Genomic DNA, 19,368 nt, shown 5'->3' with positions numbered 1-19,368 from the left:
TAAGAATAAAAATGTTCATTGTAGTGTTATTTATAATGGTGAAAAAAGAAGAAAAACAATTGGACTGGACAAGTAAAATATGTCAGAGCCAAGCAGTGGGATATTATACAAAGATTAAATGTTGTTTCTGACATGTTTTTTGTGTCATGGGAAAATGCCACAATACAATTTATGTTTAGAAAAATACTGAACACTCTACTGTTAAATCCCAAATATATTTTTCAAAGCAGACATCTGTTGAAACAGGGCTGAAAAGAAATAGACAAAGTATTAAAGGTTGTAACCTGTGAATTAATAGAATTTTTGATGATTTTGAGAGAATCAGTTTAGCTTTTTCCCCTAAATTTTGTGTTTTATTTTATTTTACTTTTTTTTTTTTTTTTAACTGAACTAACCTATAAAGTTTGACAACTGCGTGCCCCCCCGGGGCCCTGTGCTCTCCCCTGTGCTGTGCGGTCAGGGACTCCCAGCTGTTCCTAATCTGCCCTTTCTAGCAGTTTGGAATTTCTGGCTTATCCTGTCTAGTGTTTGTCTGCCGTCAAGGCCTGGACGTGCTTCCTAGCATCCAACCTGAATTGCTCTTTACAGACCCTGAAGTCAGTTTCTACGGTGAGCGCTCCGAGGTGATTACGACTAAGCAGCCTGGAGTATTGGGGGAGAACATCAGCTTTGGAGCCCGAAAGAACTGGGTCAGACCCTGACCCTCACCTCCTGGCTGTGTGACCTCGGGCAACCCTTCTGGGCCTCAGAGTCCTCATCTGTGAAATCGGGAAAGCAGCGGAGCCCATCTCATATCACACGGCTGTGAGGATTAAGTGTTCATTCAGCAGAACACCTGGCACACACAGGTAAGTAATGACGCAGGTGACTTTGGGGCCATTGAGAACGTCAGCCCCTTTGTCCCCCAGGATGCTCTCTGGAGGTTGGCAGGATCCCTACTTTCCTGATGAAGGAGTGTGGCATCGGGTGGTTGCAAGACTTGTCCCTGTCACGTGGGTTCGGGTTTGCAGAGCTGGGACTCAACCGATTCCTGGCTGATGCTGAGTCATGCGCCGTCTCTGGTACAGGCTGGCAAGCTCTGTTGCTGCCTGGGCCGTTTTCCTTTGTGTATTGGTTTCCCTGGAATGCACTTCATCCTAATCCGGTGTAAACCCCTCAACATTTCCCAGCCATGCACTCGTCCCTCTCCAGGAATAAATAAAGTGGACATTCCTTTTATGCAGGTTGAATGATTGTAGCAAAAAGATGCCTAACTAAAAAGTAGTCCTGATAGAGTGACAGAGGCAGGGATGCTCGGCCTAGAAACACTTTCCAGGAAGTATCCAGGACGCTGTGGTCCAGCTCACTTTTTGCCCTCTTGAAAGGTCTCCTCCCACACTTCCCCTCTTGGTAGCTTGAAAGAGACCCTGGATTTGTGGATGGCCCCGCTGCCAAGCCTGATACTTTATTGCTGTGGGACCTCAGCAAGTTACTTAATGTCTCCACGCCTTAGTTTCCTTATACATAAATTGGGAATAATAATGATTACTGGGTAAGGATGTTGAGAGGATTATCATGAAAGAATGTGGCAGTTTTGTGAGTCCTTGTCATTGCTGAATGAGCATCGTTATTTCCAGAGCCTTCAAAGTAACTTCTTGAGGGTCACCAGAGTCATGAGTTCTTTTTCCTCCACTACGGATGGTTCTCCCAGGTACTTCAGTTAAGTACTTTTCAAAGCCATGTAAGACAGTAGTCAGTGCCAATGGATTTTGGGTTGAATTCGCTGTTCGTCTCCTGGTAGCTGTATGAGTTCAAGTAAGTTACTTCTCTGAGCTTTCAACATTCTTTTTTTCATTTATAAAATGGAAACTAGAAGTCTCTACCTCAAAGGGTTGGTGTGGGGTTGGTGAAGCCTGTAGAGTGCCTCACAGGCAGCGTCTCCTGTGTGAATGGCAGCTCTTGGCATCGCTATTTTTCCTTCCTGTTATCTCCTCACCCACTCACCTCCTGGTCCTGTGATTCTTCCTTCCAGAGCCTTGACTGAACTGTCATCGTAGTTCAGCGGTGGACATAGGTGTGCATGTGTGTTGGGGGGCAGTCTGGGTGCTTGGGAGGGTTCAAGGAAGCCTATTCAGGTTTTTGCAGGTCAGACTCCGAGAGGACCTCTGGCATCCCTGCCTTCTGAAAATGGAGGTGCCTGTAGAAGCGGAAAAACCATCCTGGTTCTGATTCCAGCTCTGTCCCTTTGCCACTCTGCACCAGCGTGGTCAGAATCATTCTCCACCTGCTTCTCTGAGCGGTCGGCAGGTGCTAGATTTCGAGTTCCAGCCTTGGCTGTACCTTAGCATCACCTGGGGACTCTTATCAATGACCAGCACCCCAGCCCCACCTCCGAGTGCCCTGTAACGGCTCTGGCTGGGACCCAGGCATCAGAGCTCTGCAGAGCTCCCCAGGTGATGCCAAGGTGTAGCCGAGACTGAGAAATGGTGCAGAGTGTAGAGCCTCGTGACATGTTTGTTTCCTCCCTTCTTCAAAGAAGTGTAAAATGATCCTGTGTTGAGGAATTTATGTATGAGGCAGGTGACCTAATTTATTTGAGCCGTGGGACTACAGATATAGCAATCAAGGCTTCTTTCCCACCCCTTCCCCGGGCCTTCTGGCAAACTGGGGCATCTTCAAGGGTTAGAAAAGTAGCCTTGTCTCCCAGCCTATCCTCTTGTTCCAACACAGTTATGTTCTGAGTGCTAGAAAAGGCCTAGCCCTCGCCTGGAGATGTTGTGATACTGCTTTGACCTGGTTTTGCTCCTTTTATGTTTGTTTCTGGGCAGAGCGCTATTAACTATTCATGCACAGCTCTCCACCCAGCCAGCGGGGCCTCAGGATTCCCTGGGTAGAAAAGGGAATGCCTGATGCGGTTCCACTTCCTGTAAAAGGCTAATGAGATGGAAGTAGCTCTTCAGGGTTGGTGCCAGAGTCCTGATATGGCCCAAAGGCTTGGAGACTCTGCCCCTCTGGATGGTTTGGGTGATTTTTACATCTTTTAGGTAATTAATATTTGCTTGAGAAATCCTCCTACTTGAGATCATCTCAAACCACACCCCACCCCCGTGCCCCAAGCTGGGAAAACATGCTGTGTTCTGGAGAGGGCCTTTGAAACTTAACATGCATGGGCACTGCCTGGGGACTCTTCCAAGCATGGGTTCTGATTCAGTCAGCGGGAGCATGGGCCTGAGACTCTGCATTTCTAATAAGCTCCCAGGAGATGCTGATGCTGTTTGTTGAAGGCCCATAGGTTCTAAAACCTTGATCTTCCTCCCTGCTCCCTCCTTCTTCTCATCTCCCCAAGTTCAGGACTACCGTGCGTGGAGTATCAGAGTGAGTGTAGTCCATCAGATTTGCGCATCTCTTTGTCGGTATTGTGGTGGAAGCTGCAGGGGGACGCTAGACATAGTAAACACTGGTCATTTTCATAGTGTCACAGAAAGATTCTAGTTCCACGTACTATATTGTCCTCTTCAGGCTTCTTTCATGTCCTCAAACTAATTAAACCTCATGACACGTTGTGGAATAGGTAGTTATTTTTATTGCTAGGATAAATATTACTTTGAAAATTTTATCACGTTTATCATGTTTTTATTTAATGTGATTTTTTTTTTTTCTGATTACACCAGTAGTACTTGTAAACAACAGAAAATTTTAGAAACCTAAGATAACCCAGAGAACAAATGAAAATGACCCATGATCCTGCCATATAGAGGTAGCTCCTCCCAGCCTTTTGGTTTTCTCTCCAATATTGAGTCCACATATAATCCTCCTCCCCCTCCCCCGACCCCCTCCCCCACCATTTGGAGCAGATTGTACAGATTATACTAAGGTTTTGCAACCTTAGTATATCACATTTCCCCACGCCATTAAACCTTCTCTCCAAAATGACTTTAAATAGCGACGTAGTAGTCCGTCACAAAGATATGTCATTATTTGTTTAACCAAGTTCCTGTTGCTGTTTTCAGTTTCTTACCACTGTCAGTAATGCTGAGATCAACATTTTAATGTGCTTGTCTGTTTATTTCCTTCAGCCCAATTTCTTTACTTGAAATTGCTGGGTCAAAGATTATGCAGCTTTTTTTTTTTTTTTTTAAGGCTTTTGCTATGTGATGCTAAATGGTCCCGGGGAAGGATTGAGCCCAGTTTAAATTCCCTCTTGTTTGCTAAGAGTTAGATCAAGGAAGTGATCATTGCTCACATTTTATGTGGGGAGCTGTCACTCACCAGCAGTGCCAGGGTATCACTGGAGACACCCAGAGCAGACGTGCCCCGCTGGCACCCCAGCTCCTGGCCAGTGTGTGTGGAATGGCATCCGTGCTCAGCGCGATGGTCATTGGGCTGTCAGGGTGACCAGGACCACAGTTTGCTTCCTGGATCTGTGAAGATGTCTGTATTTTTGAGGGAAGAGGGAAAGGGAGAAGAAAGCCATTAACACGGTGTCTCCCAAACTTTAGGCTCATAATCAAAATATATCCAGAGCCTGACCATTCCCACCACCTGCACTTTTGCCACCCTGGTCGGAGCCCCATCTTCTTGTACCTGGGGGACTGCATAGCTTCCCTCACTGGGCTCCTGCTTCTGTACTCACCCCCTTGCACTTCATTCTCAACACAGCAGCTAGAGTGATCCCATTAAGATGTGAATCAGAACGAGTCACCCCTCTTTTCAAAACTCTGTAATGGCTCCCCGTTGGCCTTGGAGTAAAGGTCATAGTCCTTACACGACCTACAAAGGAGGTGGACTCCTCCAACGTGGAGGAGTCCATGCCAAGTCTCCCCGGCATCTCTGACCCCACCTCCTGCTCTGTTGGAACACTTCAGGCCCACTCCTGCCTCAAGGCTACGACTTCTGCCTGGAGTGTTCTTCCCCTGGACATCTGCATGGCTAGCTGCCCACCTCCAAGTCTTTGCTCCTCCATCACCTTCTCCTCAAGGCCCACCCTGACAATCCTGTTGCATTGGTGAACCCCCTTCCCTGCCCCTAGTTTTCCAGACCCCTCCTACCCTGCTGTGTATTTTCTTTCCATTGGTGTTAAATACTATGCGTTACGACTTTTTTTTTTTTTTTTTTTTATTTGCGGTACGCAGGCCTCTCACTGTTGTGGCCTCTCCCGTTGCAGAGCACAGGCTCCGGACGCGCAGGCTCAGCGGCCATGGCTCACGGGCCCAGCCGCTCCGCGGCATGTGGGATCTTCCCGGACCGGGCACAAACCCGTGACCCCTGCAGTGGCAGGCGGACTCTCAACCACTGCGCCACCAGGGAAGCCCTGTGTTACGATTTTAACAAGATCACTCTGGCTGCTGTGTTAAGAATAATCTGAGGGCAGGACTGGGGGTCCAGTTCAAGGGCAGAACATGCTCTATAATTTACTTCTTTGTTATGCGTATGGGCTGTGGACATCAATAAAGGCCGCCCAGCTGAGAGCAGGCAGAGGCTCTTTATTCAGAGCCGGCTGTAGCAAGGGAACCGGCCACCATCATGAGCCTCGGGTGAGACTCAAAGGCAGGCAGGGAAGTGGGGAAGGTTGACAGTGAAAACAGGGGAAGCCTTGAGCGCTGCTTTGATTGGAGGCTGTTGGCCTGAGGAAGCTGGGAGCGGGCCGTCTTCTGTGTTTGGTTTGGGAAGCATATTTGTCTTTTCTCATTGGTCCTGATGTGGACGGGAGGAAAAATTAGGAAAGCTGGCAGGTTACTGACCAAGTCCTGACCATGGGGGGCTGGTTCCTGCAGAGCTTGGGGGATCAGATTTCTGTTTTCATATATGTCTGGCTGTTTTCCATTTGTCTGTTTAGCCTCTCGGGACCATGGTGCATCTCCACGAGGCAGCCATCTTGGTGTTTTGTTCACTGAGGTAACCCCAGTGCCTAGAGAGTGTCTGCCACTCTCAAGAAGAGTCTCTCAATCTTCGCTGAATTCTGTGCTACGTTTGGCCTACATGACCTCTTGAGTCCTCACAGCCCTCAAGCTGAGGTCTTGTTTTTCGCATTTTCCAGAGGAGGAAATGGGGCTCACAGAGGTTCGACCTCTTACACAAGGTCACCCCCGCACCGCCACCAGTGAGTCAGGGAGCCAGGGTTCCTGCCCAGATCTACCTGACCGTAAAGGAGATGTCCGTCTGCAGGAGCTGTTCTGTAGTTAGTCCACGGGAAGTGGAGGGGTGGGGAGCTCGTCCACTCTCCTTTGTGGCAGGAGCAAGATACGCACCATCGGGCTTCCCTGGTGGTGCAGTGGTTGAGAGTCCACCTGCCGATGCAGGGGACACGGGTTCGTGCCCCGGTCCGGGAAGATCCCACATGCCGCGGAGCAGCTCGGCCCGTGAGCCATGGCCGCTGAGCCTGTGCGTCCGGAGCCTGTGCTCCGCAACGGGAGAGGCCACAACAGTGAGAGACCCACATACCGCAAAAAAAAAAAAAAAAAAGAAAAAAAAGAAAAAGATACACACCATCTTCAGATGTCTCGGGATTTTCAGCTGAAACTTTTAATAGAAGATGTGCAGCCTCTCCCGACACCTGCCTGCACTGATGACTGGTGCCTTGTAGCTGAAATTAATTAAGGTTCCTAGAAAGAGAATTTCCCTTCATAACCTACCCCTGAAGGTGGAAATAGGCAGGAAATTCATTCTACACCAGAGTTTGGGTGATTGTCTCAGGCACCAAACAAGTTTCTAAGGCCCCCACCTTTGGGCTGGTGTGTGTGTGTGCGTGTGTGTGTGGGGGGGGGCGGGGCCGGGGATGGGTGGGTGGAATTCCTATCATTTACAGCACATCCTTGGAACTTTTCAAGTTAAAGTGTTGCCATGGTAACTCTCATGGTTGTCATTTCTTGATTTGGTGTTGTCACTCATCTCAGTTTCCCATCCCTTAATAATCGTGAAATTCAAGTTACTTATTCAGAAGTGGACCCCAGAGGCAGGCAGGCAGGCAGAGGCCGGAGAGAGGATGTGACATGGGTAAGGCCAGCAGACGTCACAGAGCTCACAGCAGAGGGGGTGCCAGGTCCAGCTAAGATAGGCCATTTGATCCCTACTGTGTGCTGAGCAACCCCCTACTGTGTGCTGAACATTGCAGCTCTGCCAGGCTGACTTGCAGTGCTCCGTTACCAGCTCTGTGAGCAATGGAGCCAGAATTTGAGTCTGGATTTTTCTGGCTCCACATCTGTGTTCTTCTGCTTCACCATTCCAGCAGTCAGGAAAACCTGACCAGGACTCTGGGGCTGGTTTCTTAGGAGCTAACCAGCAATCTTTCCCCAAGGGCTCCAGAGGCCAAGGTAGGCCAGAGCTGGGTGGAGAGCTGGCTTCAGTTCAGTATCAGGGAGAACATCCTACCAAGTATTGCATTGCCTGTAAAGGGAGTGAGCTCCCCATCGTGGGAGGAGTGCAAGCAGGGGCCGTCAGAGTATGGAGGAGAAGCTTCCTGCAGGCGGTGGGAAGCTGGACTCTTTAAAGATTCAGTTACAGAACGGCTGGCTCCCTTTGCTGAGGCTGCTCATCTGGATCTTTGGCACCGTTATGGAGTATCCTGATGAATCAGTCCATTAAAGCTTGCTGAGTGAGCTGTAACCTGCAGTAGGTGTCCTTCAGGACAGAGGGCAGGGGAATCCACTCAGACCTAAAGGTTCTTACGATAGCATAAGAGTATTGTCAGACGTGGTGAGTTGGAGAGTCAGGCCGACCTTGTTTAAATCCTGGCTGAGCCATCCCTTGCCCACGCGTTCTCCGTTTTGGCACCATTAACTGGATGACTCTTTGTAGTGGCGGAGTGGTCCCTGGTTGAGATCTGCTGCGCTAGTTTGTATGACCTTTGGCAGATTCAGTAACCCCTAGTCTTAGTTCCTTCATCTTTAATATGGAGTAACAGGACCTGCTTTCAGGAGGAAACGGAGTAACGTTAATCGGGCCTCCAGCACAGCCGGGCACCAGGGAGACACATCTGAGAAAGAACTCTCATACCCAGGTTGTCTGGGGGAGGCAAAACAAGATTCCAACAGAAAGAAGTGTTTGGGGTCAGACTTGAAGGGTGAGAATATGTTTTTCAAAAGGACAAGAAATATTGCGATCATATTCCTCCTCTGTCCTCCAGGGCTTCCTCTCACTTGCCGATCACTCCCCTTTTCTCTCCTGCAAAGTCGGCCAAAGAGACGCTCTGAGACCCTTGGCTCATGGAAGCAGTAGGTTTGATTCTAGCCTCCCATTTAACCCTCCCTCAAGTCCCGCTCCGTGCCTACTGTTCCTGGCGTGAGCATAGATTTCCCCCAAACCTGGAGCAGGCCAAGAACAGGCCCTTTTCCCTGTCTTGTTAAGTATGAATTGGAAATTGTTTCCATGTAGCTCCCCTGCCAAAAAAAAAAAGCCCTGAGTAAGCGTTCAGATCTGGCCTGGAGGCAACAGGAGCTACAAAGGCAGCTGAATATTTCATGAAGACCTTTTCATACCACATGCTCTGCTCTTATGGAGGGGGTGGGGGAGAGAGCAAGCTTGGGAGTCAGGTTATCGCAGTCTGAGCCCTGACTCTTTGGTAGAGCTTTGGGGGAAGTCCCTTAACTTCCCTGAATCTCAGTTTCCTCACCTGTGAAATGTACAGGCTTTCAGCTAATTAGGGATTTGTTGTGAGGGCTGTCAGAGGCAATATAGGTGAAGTGTCTGGCAGGGTGCCTGGCACAGAGTAGGTACTTAGTAAGCATTAACTCCAGCTGGATTCTTCCTGTTCTCTTCCCAGAGTATGTGCCTTTGGGAACAGCATAGTCCTGGGCGACACAGGCCCGTGGCGTGGGACTCCTAGAGGGATTAGGCTCAGGGCAGCCTACCAGCCAGCTCCTTGGCATCCGAGCTTTGGGATCAGGCCCAGCATCCCTGGAGAGCTCACAGAAGGCAAGATGTAGAGAATTCTCGCTGCTCCGACAGCTGAGCATACTGTCAATTCCAAGCTAAGCCAGCCTATCCGAAGCCTGGTTTAAAATAAAGAGGTGACAAGCAAGTGCCCTCCTGGTCTTTGTTGGAAGATGAGTAGTGAGAAGAGCAACACAGAAGCCTGATGAGGCTTTCCTGCCCCAGGCCCAGGCCCCAGCCTCAGGCCAGACCCTAGCCCCTCCTGTTCCTCCCAGGGAGGCAAGGTTGCTGTAATGAAAACAAGAGGATTGTGGTGTTTTGTAACTATTTTTATACCTACATCAGACTTGATGTCAATGCCTCTGAATAATTTATCGTTTTTCTTTCTCAGCCGGCCTCTCCAGCAAGTTTCTCTCTCAGGGCGGAGGGAGTTGCTATACAGGAAACAATGGAGTCAGACAAACACAGACTCCAAGGCTTCTGCTTTCCTAGGGCTGGATGACATTATGAGGTAACCTATTATCAGGGGCCTCATTAAATTTAGGTGGCAGGTATTCTTGTCTCCATTTTACAGACAGACGTGGAGGCTCAGAGAGGTTAAGTAACTTACCTAAGACCACACAGCAGGAAGTGAGGGAGTCAAGATTCAAAGTCAGGTCTTTCTGATTCTAGAGTTGGCTACTTCTGTTAAGATGGGCTCGGGCTTCCCTGGTGGCACAGTGGTTGAGAGTCCGCCTGCCACTGCAGGGGACACAAGTTCATGCCCCGGTCCGGGAAGATCCCACATGCCGCGGAGCGGCTCGGCCCGTGAGCCATGGCCGCTGAGCCTGCGCGTCCGGAGCCTGTGCTCCGTGACGGGAGAGGCCACAACAGTGAGAGGCCCGCGTACCCCCCACCAAAAAAAAAAAAGATGGGCTCCTTTCTCTGCTGTCCTTTACCGTGTGTGTGTGTGTGTGTACATGACCTTGGAGGCTCAGAAGTGAGAGGCGATGAGGGAGTCCCTTGGTCCAACAACTGTGTATTAATGGGAAAACTGTCACTGCTTTTTTTTTTGCGGTACGCGGGCCACTCACTGTTGTGGCCTCTCCCGTTGCGGAGCACAGGCTCCGGACGCGCAGGCTCAGCGGCCATGGCTCACGGGCCTAACCACTCCACGGCACGTGGGATCTTCCCGGACCGGGGCACGAACCCGTGTCCCCTGCATCGGCAGGCGGACTCTCAACCACTGTGCCACCAGGGAAGCCCTGTCACTGATTTTAACAAGAGGTCCCTTCAGTGCACTTTGCAGGGCCCCAAGGTATTTCAACTCGCTTTCTGTCAGCACCACCTGTGGGGTAAGAAGCCCTCCCTGGCAGTCCAGCCATCCTCTTTAAAGTGGTATCTGTACATTGCACCTCTTAGAAGGGGGTGATTAGCAGCTCTAAACCACCCCAGACAACGGGAGAGAGTGCACTCTTATCACCTGCCTCTCATAATTAAAGTCCATCACAGACTTTTAATGGGTATTTTGAAATAGACATCCAGGCTTGAAACGAATCCTACTGTAGATGGAGATCAAGTCTCCCTGCAAACGTACTGTCCCCTGATACCTTTTTTTTTAATTTCAGAGCCAGGGAAGATTACGCATTTTCCATATTCTGTTCCTTTAGCTCCTATTTAATTATTGGTGACCTGGAGATGACTCTCTTTCAAGCATTTTAAACTCTTCATTCTACCTTGGTGAAAACCCCGCTGGGGTTTACCCCACTGGAATTACCATATGAACACTCTGTGGGAGATAGGCCTCTGAAAATTAGCCAGGGACACTTATTCCAAAAGTGCCCATCGTTATGACTTCAATAAAATGCACTGGGATAAAGCAGTTGTTAGTAATGTTAATAACAGCTGTATTTTGATAGGAAGACACTTTATGACTGTATCAAGTGATATCACATTCCGTTAAATAAAGTACTATTTGACTCGGGCAAATTCCTTGATATTAAATTCCAGAGAGCTGTGTGAAATACTCGGTCTCCTTCACATATATGCGTATGGAAACGGCCGTGCCTTTTTTTTTTTTTTTCTGGATGACTCTAAGAAAACTTGCAGACTTGGTAATAGAATGACATTCCAAGAAGGCTTCTTACGTAAAATAGTTTGATTTGATTTAAAATTCTATGAGCGTTTAAAAAAATGACCAGTGTGTTTTCAAATGTCTCCGCATATGATTTTGCAAAGGGGAGAGATGAGACAGAGTCACATTTAAAAAATTCCTCTGTGTGGCAGATAACTTCTGTGCAGGGCTCGTCTCACCTAAGGCACACACAAGCGCCACTCTAGATATTATCAGCTGGGTTTTCACTGATGGCAAAGCTGAGGCTATGGAAAGTTAAGTAACATCCCTAAGGCTACCCTGCTGGTGGATTTAGAATTGAACCTGACTTTATCCGACTCTGAAATGTGTGCTGTTACCTCTGCCCCATGCTGGCCTCCTGGAACAGGGTTTCAAGCATTTTTTCCATATTACGTGTGTGTGTGGATATGTGGAAGGGTGTAATAGCTTTTTTTCTTTTTTTCCGTGAAGGAGAAGAACCCAATTAAAACACTGGTTTGTGTCCAAATACGTTTGAGAAATGCCAAATTAGACAGGTTAAATGTGTTCTCGCACTGCAGGAATTCTCAGAGCCTTGACTCTACAGATGTGAATCTCCATGAGAGGGAAATAGCGCATAAGTGTTCTCGAACTCCCAACATAAGAGTTTAAAAAAGTGTTTGCAGAACCTCTCCTAAGAGCAGCATTCCTTCAGAAACTCTTTGGGAAGTGCTGACTCCATGGATTCAAGAAGGGACAGGGTTCTGAGAAGTGATCAAGGCAGAAGGCTGCCCTGCAAGCGCTCTGGTTGCCGTTCTTCTTGGCGGGCAGCAAGCCTGCCTTCTCTTTCTATTAGTCACTCAGATAAACCGAGTGCTTTTCTGTTCCAACCCCTTCCAAACTGTTTTATCGGAAGCATCAAAGATTTAAATACAGAGAATAAGGGTTTAACTCTTTTTTATATGTTAAGTCATCGGGAGGGAGAAAAACTTTACCTTGTATTGTGAGGATTTGCATTGTTGAAAGAGCTAAAAGACAAAGATAAGCTTTAAAAATATATACAGAACAAAGAGAACACAATGGGTTGGAATCAAAATATTTCAATCTGCCTTACTCCATTAAGGGAACTAAAAAAAAAAAAAAAGGCCTCGCCCTCTCTCCCCCTCTCCCCCCCATACACGCACACACATACACACACACACACAGCATCACACTGGAATTGTCACACCCCAAACTGTCATACCCAACACCTTCCCACCCTGCATCTGGAAGGGAACTGAGGGATAATTTGGCTCACCTGTGTAGTTAGAGAACCTGAGGACTCAGAGGAGGATGGACCTTGCCTCAACCACAAAGCCAGCTAGTTCATGGGACATCTGGCCAAGGGGAGGAGACAGGGATGGTGTCCAATATCTTCTCAACTGCTGTGTGGCAGCCCCTAATCTCTCTACCTCCTTACAGACAACCCTGTAGGAGGGCGTTAGCTTCACTTCAAGTGGAGGAAATAAGGCTGGGACGTTATCTGCAACACACCATGTATGGTGACTGGCTGTGTAGTGGCACTTGAACCCACCGTAAAGTCCATATCACAGCATCGAGTCCAAATTTCGAGCTTCTTGACTGCCAATCTGATTTTACCATCTTACCCAGTACCCACCCCTGACTCACAGGAAAGAGCTGGGGATTGATGGACCCCGTTGCCTTTGAGTGAGTGAGGCAGGAGAGATCACATCCGTCCCCGGGCTGTGGTCACAGTGGGCGCCATTCTGAGCGTGGAGGCAGCAGTACTCATCCCCGTGGGTGTGGGCCGCGCAGCTTCCTTGTTCCCAGCTGCTCAGGTGGTTTATAAGCAGCGGGGTGAGTCACACAGCAGACAGAGGCCACTGACGCAGCACAGAGAGGGAGGTACCCTCAGTTCTTGATTCAGGGTTGCCATGGCTCGTTGGGGGTGGTTTTGAATTCTGTAAAAAGCCAGGTAGGTTTTTATCTTCTTGCCTGCTTTGGATGTGAGTTTGTTGTGAAGGCAGGGGGATGGCTCAGCTGCCGTCCATGGACTTCTTTCCATTCTATGCTTCAAAAGTTTATAAGCCAAGCCTGTTATAAATATGGCCTGGAATGTACACATTCCAACGAGGAGGGCTGCCTTCAGAGGTAGTACCTGGAGGGGCCACACATTCAGGTGATGCTGTCACTGCTGGACACAGGGTTGGAACTCCTCCTTGGGACTTTGGGAGTTCAGGCATTCATTCACAAGTCTATCAATTAGTATTTGTCAAGCATGTGCAATTTGCCAGGCACCGTGGTTGGCCAAGTCAGGGAAAAAGACAGCTGCTACCTTCAAGACACATGCCAGTGAAGGAGTGATTGAAGAAGGGTGTACATATACAGGGGGCATACAGGAGGACAGCCACTTCTGCACAGAGGCCATCAGGGAAGGTGTCACACAGGAGGTGAAGCTTGAACTATGTTGAAGGGTCATGAGTCAGCCAGGGTGACAGGAGAGGATGTTCTACACGGCAGGAACAGCATATACAAATACAAACAGGAAAATGGTAGATCAAGTTATTTCAGAAGGACTCAAGCGAAAGGTGTCGTACTGGGTGATGAAGTGGTAAGGGGGAGAATAGATTGGAGGGGTTCCTAATAGCCAGCATTGACCTTCAAAGCCAGCTTATAAGTGGCATGGTTGGCTGTGACTCATCAGGTAGAAGTGACATCTTGTAACCAATAGTATCAGTATTCCTGGTGGTGTCCGTGTTCCGCATACTGCAGTCCCAGTGTCTTTTGCTTATTTAGGGAAATCAACTGCACTTTAAAGAAGCAAATTTACCACCATTGAGAAGTCTTCCCCAAAGAGATATTCTAGACCAGTGCTTTTCAGGAGAAGCTCCGCCGGGATGGAACCGTTCTGTATCTGTGCTCTCTAATATGGTAGCCATTTGTCACATGTTGCTATTGGGTCCTTGAAATGTGGGTAGAATAAAATTTTATTTATACTTTATTATATTTGTAGTAGTTAGTTATCATGCAGAGTTATTTGTTGTATGTATTTTCTCTTTCTGTTGGGCTGGGCTGGTCAAGTGGGAGGAAACAGACAAGCTTACTGATGACGCAGTGCTAGGTATCATATACGCCATATATATATGATATATATGCAATGCTGTATATCATTGCTGATGCTATATATCTCACCATGTGAGATATACAGTGGGAAAGGGGCCTCCTTGGAGGTGAGCACTCCAGCCAGGGGGAATGCAGGTAAAGGGTGACTTAATCTGCCTGTGGGCCACCGGGGTAAATCTTTGGAGAGGAGAGGCCTTCTTCTTCATGGGCCCTGTGAGTTTAGGAGCTCTCCAAGTGGGGAAATGTGGAAGGACTCCCCAGGCAGAGGACAGAGCCTGAGAAGAAGGCTGTAAGCTCTGGAAAAGTGCATCCACAGGGGAAGCCGGGGGGGATGTGGTGACCTCAGGAAGAAGGAAGCCAACTCAGGAGCTTGGCCTGTTTTCTGATGGTGCAAGGGAGCTATATATAGGTGATATCACATCGTGAGTATCAGCAGGAGAGTCGCGGGCGTCGTCCAGGATGGCGGGAGATGTGAATACTGCTCTTCCAAGGGCTATGTAATTCTGTAGACATGGAACGAAAACACCACAATTCAAAGGCAAGGATTTTTTTTTTTTTTTTACATCTTTATTGGAGTATAATTGCTTTACAATGGTGTGTTAGTTTCTGCTTCATAACAAAGTGAATCAGTTATACATATACATATGTTCCCATATCTCTTCCCTCTTGCGTCTCCCTCCCTCCCACCCTCCCTATCCCACCCCTAAAGGCAAGAATTTAAAGTAAAATGCAAGGGTAAAATTTCTTCTACTTAGGTAGGGCTCTTCTTGTTATACTGTCTCATTTACTACCACTCTCATGTTTGGTGTTTCCTGCCAATTAAGTGCAAACAGCAGTATCCCGGCACTAGAAGGGTATTAGGGAGAAATCCCACATGAGCCATCGGCAGCCCAGAGAAAGAAACTGACGTCCAGAGAGGCTCGCCGGCCTGCTCCTAGCTGCTCATCTTTCCCTTACAGCACGTAGCCTTGCCCTGGGTGCTAGAACTTAGTCTCTGGGCTAAGGAAAACTCCAGACACATTTCCAGTGCTTACATAAGTGTCAACAGCTTGAAGGACACCTGCCTTTAAGGAACAAAAATAAAGTTCTTTTCAGTGATTCTGTCAGCGCACCGTAAATGTGCTCAGCATTGGTGTTCTGATGCCCGTTCTTAGATTTGAGGCTCTCACTTAACGACTTTCCAGATATCTGTTTTGCCTTTAATGTTACACAGTATCAGTATATTGATCAGGGTCTCAGCCACAGTGTGCCTTGGCTAAACTGTCCTGTGTTTCTAGCAAATAGGGAATGACTGCGTGAAAGGTAACAGTGTCAGTGTTACATTTGTCTGCAGTGTAGACAAAATTTTTCTTTTTTTTTTGTTTTTGGCCGCTGTCTGGTTATGCTCCCAAGTCCTGACTGTGCCTGAGAGATGGGATGCCAGCCCTGCACAAGAGCAGTGTAAATGGCAGGCCCTCCCTCTGGGGTGTAAAGCAGCTGGAAGGGAACCTGGCCCTGCCTCCAGCTCATCGTGGGAAGTAGGCCAAACTAGCTGACCTCACTGAGTCTGTTTCCCCATCTATAAACTGGATGGTAATACTGTCCTCATTAATGTGTTATGAGGGTGAGATGCTATAATATATGTAAAACTCTTAGCATCATATCTGTCACATATAGGCATACCTCACTTTATTGTGCTTCCCAGATATTGCATTTTTTTTTTTACGAATTGGAGGTTTGTGGCAACCCTGCATTGAGCAAGTCTACCAGCGCCATTATTCCAACGACATTTGCTCACTTCATGTCTCTGTGTCACATTTTGGTAATTCTCACAATATTTCAAACCCTCCACCAGCAGAAAGATTACGACTGAAAAGCTGAAAGTTCAGATGATGGTTAGCATTGTTTAGCAATAAAGTATTTTTTAATTAAGGTATATACACTTTTTTTAGACGTGTGCTGTTGCACACTTAACAGACTGCAGTATAGTGTAAATGTAATGTTTGTATGCACTGGCAAACCAAAAAATTCACGTGACTCACTTTATTGCGGTATTCACTTTATTGCCATGGTCTGGAACCGAACCCCTAATACCTCCAGGTATACCTATAGTAGGGTTACAGGGTAACAGTGTAATACATGGTAACTAGCACTGTTATTTTTGTCAAATTTTTATATCATAGCTAAAGATTTTTTTCAATAAGCACGTGAAAGGATGCTCAACATCATTAATCATTAGGAAAATGAAAATTAAAACCATAATGAGGTATGACTTCAACCCCATTCAAGCGCCTAAAATTGAAAAGACTGGTTATACTGAACTTTGGCGAGAACGTGAAGCAACAGAAATGTAAAATGGTACTACTACTTCGGAGAACAGTTTGACAGCTTCATAAAAAGTGAAATGTACCCCTGGCTTATGACGCAGCCGTTCCACTCCTAGATAGGTACCCAAGAGAAATAAAAGGATATTTACATGCAGAGTCCTGTACAGGAATGTTCACAGAAGCTTTACTGGTAAGAGCCAAAACCTGTAAATGTCCCAAGTGTCCGTCAGCAGGTGAATAGGTAAACAAATTGTGGTATAATCGCATACAATGAAATATTACTCAGCAATAAAAATAAAAGGAATTCTTGATAAGCCCAACAACAAGGATGAATCTCAGAATAATTATGCTGAGTGGAGAAAGCCAAACAGAAAAATATGTGCTGGTTCCGTTTATACAAAAGTCTACAAAATGCAAAGTAATATCTTGTGATAGTAAACAGATCGGTGGTTGCCTGGAGATGGGTGAGGGGAGGAGGTTAAGGGGAAGCTTTCGGGGGTGATGGATATGTTCACCGTCTTGATTGTAGTGACCCTTCACAGTTTGTATACTGATACCAAAAATCAAGTTATACAATTTAAAACTGTATAGTGCTGCACATCAGTTATAGCTCAAAAAGTTTTTTCGAAGTTGATGTCCACTATAAGGAAAGACAAGTAACATACTCATAAACCAGAGTGTGTTTATAAAATGACAGGTTAGCTTCAGATGCTACCACAGTGAATACGGTTGGACTCCTACTTCTACCGCTTGCTGTGTGATGTTGGACAAGTTACTTAACCTCTCTGAGCTGCAGTTTTTTCATACAAAAGTGGAGTTAATGAGACTGTATCATGCCATTGCTGTGGTATATAGAGGTCTTAGCCTAGAGTCTGACTCTATGCAGTGAATGCCCCAAGTTGCTCTCTATAATGATAGTATTATTTATGACTTTCAGGTTTGTAAAGTACTTAGCTACCTCAGACCAACAGCAAACAGGTGAAAATTCCTATGGATCAAAATGAGTTAATGTTTTGTTCTCCCTTGGGACACAGAAATGAGTGCTTTAAATGTGCTCTAAAACAGTTTGTTCCTTTTGGTTGATTAAGCATGCTTTAATTTCACAGATACCAGTTCCTTTCAGCAAACATTCTTTGAGGGATCAGGACGACTTCCCCAAAGAAGGGACTTAGAATTGGATGAGACAGGAACAGCCTCTAATCTAAGCCTCTAATCCAACACTGTTGTTTGATAGGGACGACCATTGAGGCTGGGGAAGGAAGGTGTCTTGTCCAAGGTTACACAGTGGTGGGGGTAAGGAGTGAACCTGGTCTCCTGGCCACCCGGTTAGCCAGCTTGCCTGTGCTCTGTGGGGCCCCTACCTCTAAGCCAGACTGCATTTCACAGATGGAACAGGGGCAAGGTCAGCTGAGGCCATGTCCCAGTGATCAGATTTAATGAATTGTAAATGAATGAGGTTTTCTGCCCAAGTCAGATTCGAGGAGCTCAGGGGGCGACGGGCCAAGGTTTTGGCATTCTTTATCCGTGACCCAGGCAGGACTCTTTGTTTGAGTTCTGTCTCTCTACTCAGCCCCTCTGTCTCTGCCTCGTGTTTCAGAACCATTTATATAAGATTGCTTTGGGAATGCCTGTTGAAAAAAAAAATCGAAAGCCAGTTGTGTTTTTATTGCTTGGGCCATAACAAGTAGGGTTATAAGAATTATGTCTGTTTCCAGTAGCGAACAGCTTGGAAAAGTAAATTCTTGGAGGCCTAATTCCAGAAGATTGACACGGGAAACTTTTGACAGAGCACCGATACCTCTCCACGTGTGCGATTCTCGGCCTCTCTTCCTGTGAACATAGGCAGTAATAAGGAGCGTTCAGATGGTTCCTTTACAGGCTTGCTTTCTCCTGGTCCTTGGACTCAGCCTGTGGGGTTGGGAGGCAGGGTTGTTCAACTCCTGCGTGACTTTGAGGAAAGTGAGACCCACAGAAGTTCAGTGGCTTCTAAGATCACCAGCTCCTGTGCAGCAGGGTTTCAACCCAAGTCTCCTAGTGGGGAATGGCAGTTCTACACGGTTCCAGGCCAGCTTTTCTGGAATTTCTCTTAAGGCTTTGAACTCAAAGGAGGTACCTTCCAGTGTGTGTTAGCAGGGCTGCAGTGGGGATGGCCAAGGGATTTTCTTCCCCTCCCAGGGCAAAGTCAAGGTGAATTTTGAAATTTGGAGATAAATTGTATGTATCTTTCTGCATCTTTTTTTTTTTTTTCAGTTCTCTATATAGGGTGCATGAATAAGGTCTATATAGAGCCACAAGGAATTGATCATTCTTTTTCCTAAAGCATTTGCCATATGTGCTTGATCCGTGTGTGTGTACATATATGTTGATACATGTTTTGCTCCACTTTAGCAGACACGCTTCTTTTTTCTTACATATTTTAGCATGCTTCTTTTAAAAATAAGGATATTCTTCTACATAACCATGGTATGATATTTATATAATACCTAAGAAAGGTAACAATAATTTATAATTGTCATCTAATGTCTAGTCCATATTCAGATTGCCCCAGTTGTCCAAAAAAGGTGTTCATGGCTTTTTTTTTTCTCCTCAGCTAGGATCCAGATAAAATGTATGCATTATATTTGGCTGGTATGTTGAACCAACATTCTTAATAAGCAGTCTTCATGAGCTAGAATCATCTCCAAATTAGAGTGAAAAAGACCTCTCCAGCTGAGACAGCTGTTAGGGCCTGGCCTTGAAGTTCTCACGGGAACATTTGTGCCTTCCCTCTGATGTCCGTTGATCAATCAGTGGGTGGAGCTGGAGTCGATGGAGAGTCTCGGTGAGGCAGGGAAAGGCAGAGTGATCTATCTGCCTGCCAGAAAGGCTGTGGATTCCAAGGCAGCTGGAACCAGAGTGACCTGAATCCATGGCCAGTTGCTCAGGAGGCGGGAAGTTTTCACAAGACTTTGTAAACAGCCTGGAGTGAACCCATGGCCGCTGGCCTTGGGGACGGGGGAGAGTTGCCAGGAGGTTTGGGAG

The 19,368-nt window shown here is 47.0% G+C and overlaps 1 protein-coding gene across 8 annotated transcripts in view; it reads left to right on the top strand.

Annotated features, from left to right (window-relative positions):
• Positions 1 to 19,368, top strand: part of TENM4 (teneurin transmembrane protein 4) — a 741,722-nt gene that overhangs the window by 9,590 nt on the left and 712,764 nt on the right. For 7 of the 8 annotated variants that reach the window (XM_067750495.1, XM_067750496.1, XM_067750499.1 and 4 more), the window contains one exon: positions 589 to 848. The exons of the other annotated variant lie outside the window; for it this stretch is intronic. The gene's annotated coding sequence lies outside the window, so the exon portion shown is untranslated. The remainder of the gene's footprint in view (positions 1 to 588; positions 849 to 19,368) is intronic. 8 annotated transcript variants of the gene reach the window in all.

Source organism: Pseudorca crassidens, chromosome 9, assembly GCF_039906515.1.
Source record: "Pseudorca crassidens isolate mPseCra1 chromosome 9, mPseCra1.hap1, whole genome shotgun sequence".
NCBI classification, from domain to species: domain Eukaryota; kingdom Metazoa; phylum Chordata; class Mammalia; order Artiodactyla; family Delphinidae; genus Pseudorca; species Pseudorca crassidens.
The sequence above is the reverse complement of the archived record's forward strand: the minus strand, read 5'-3'. Positions and strand labels throughout refer to the sequence as shown.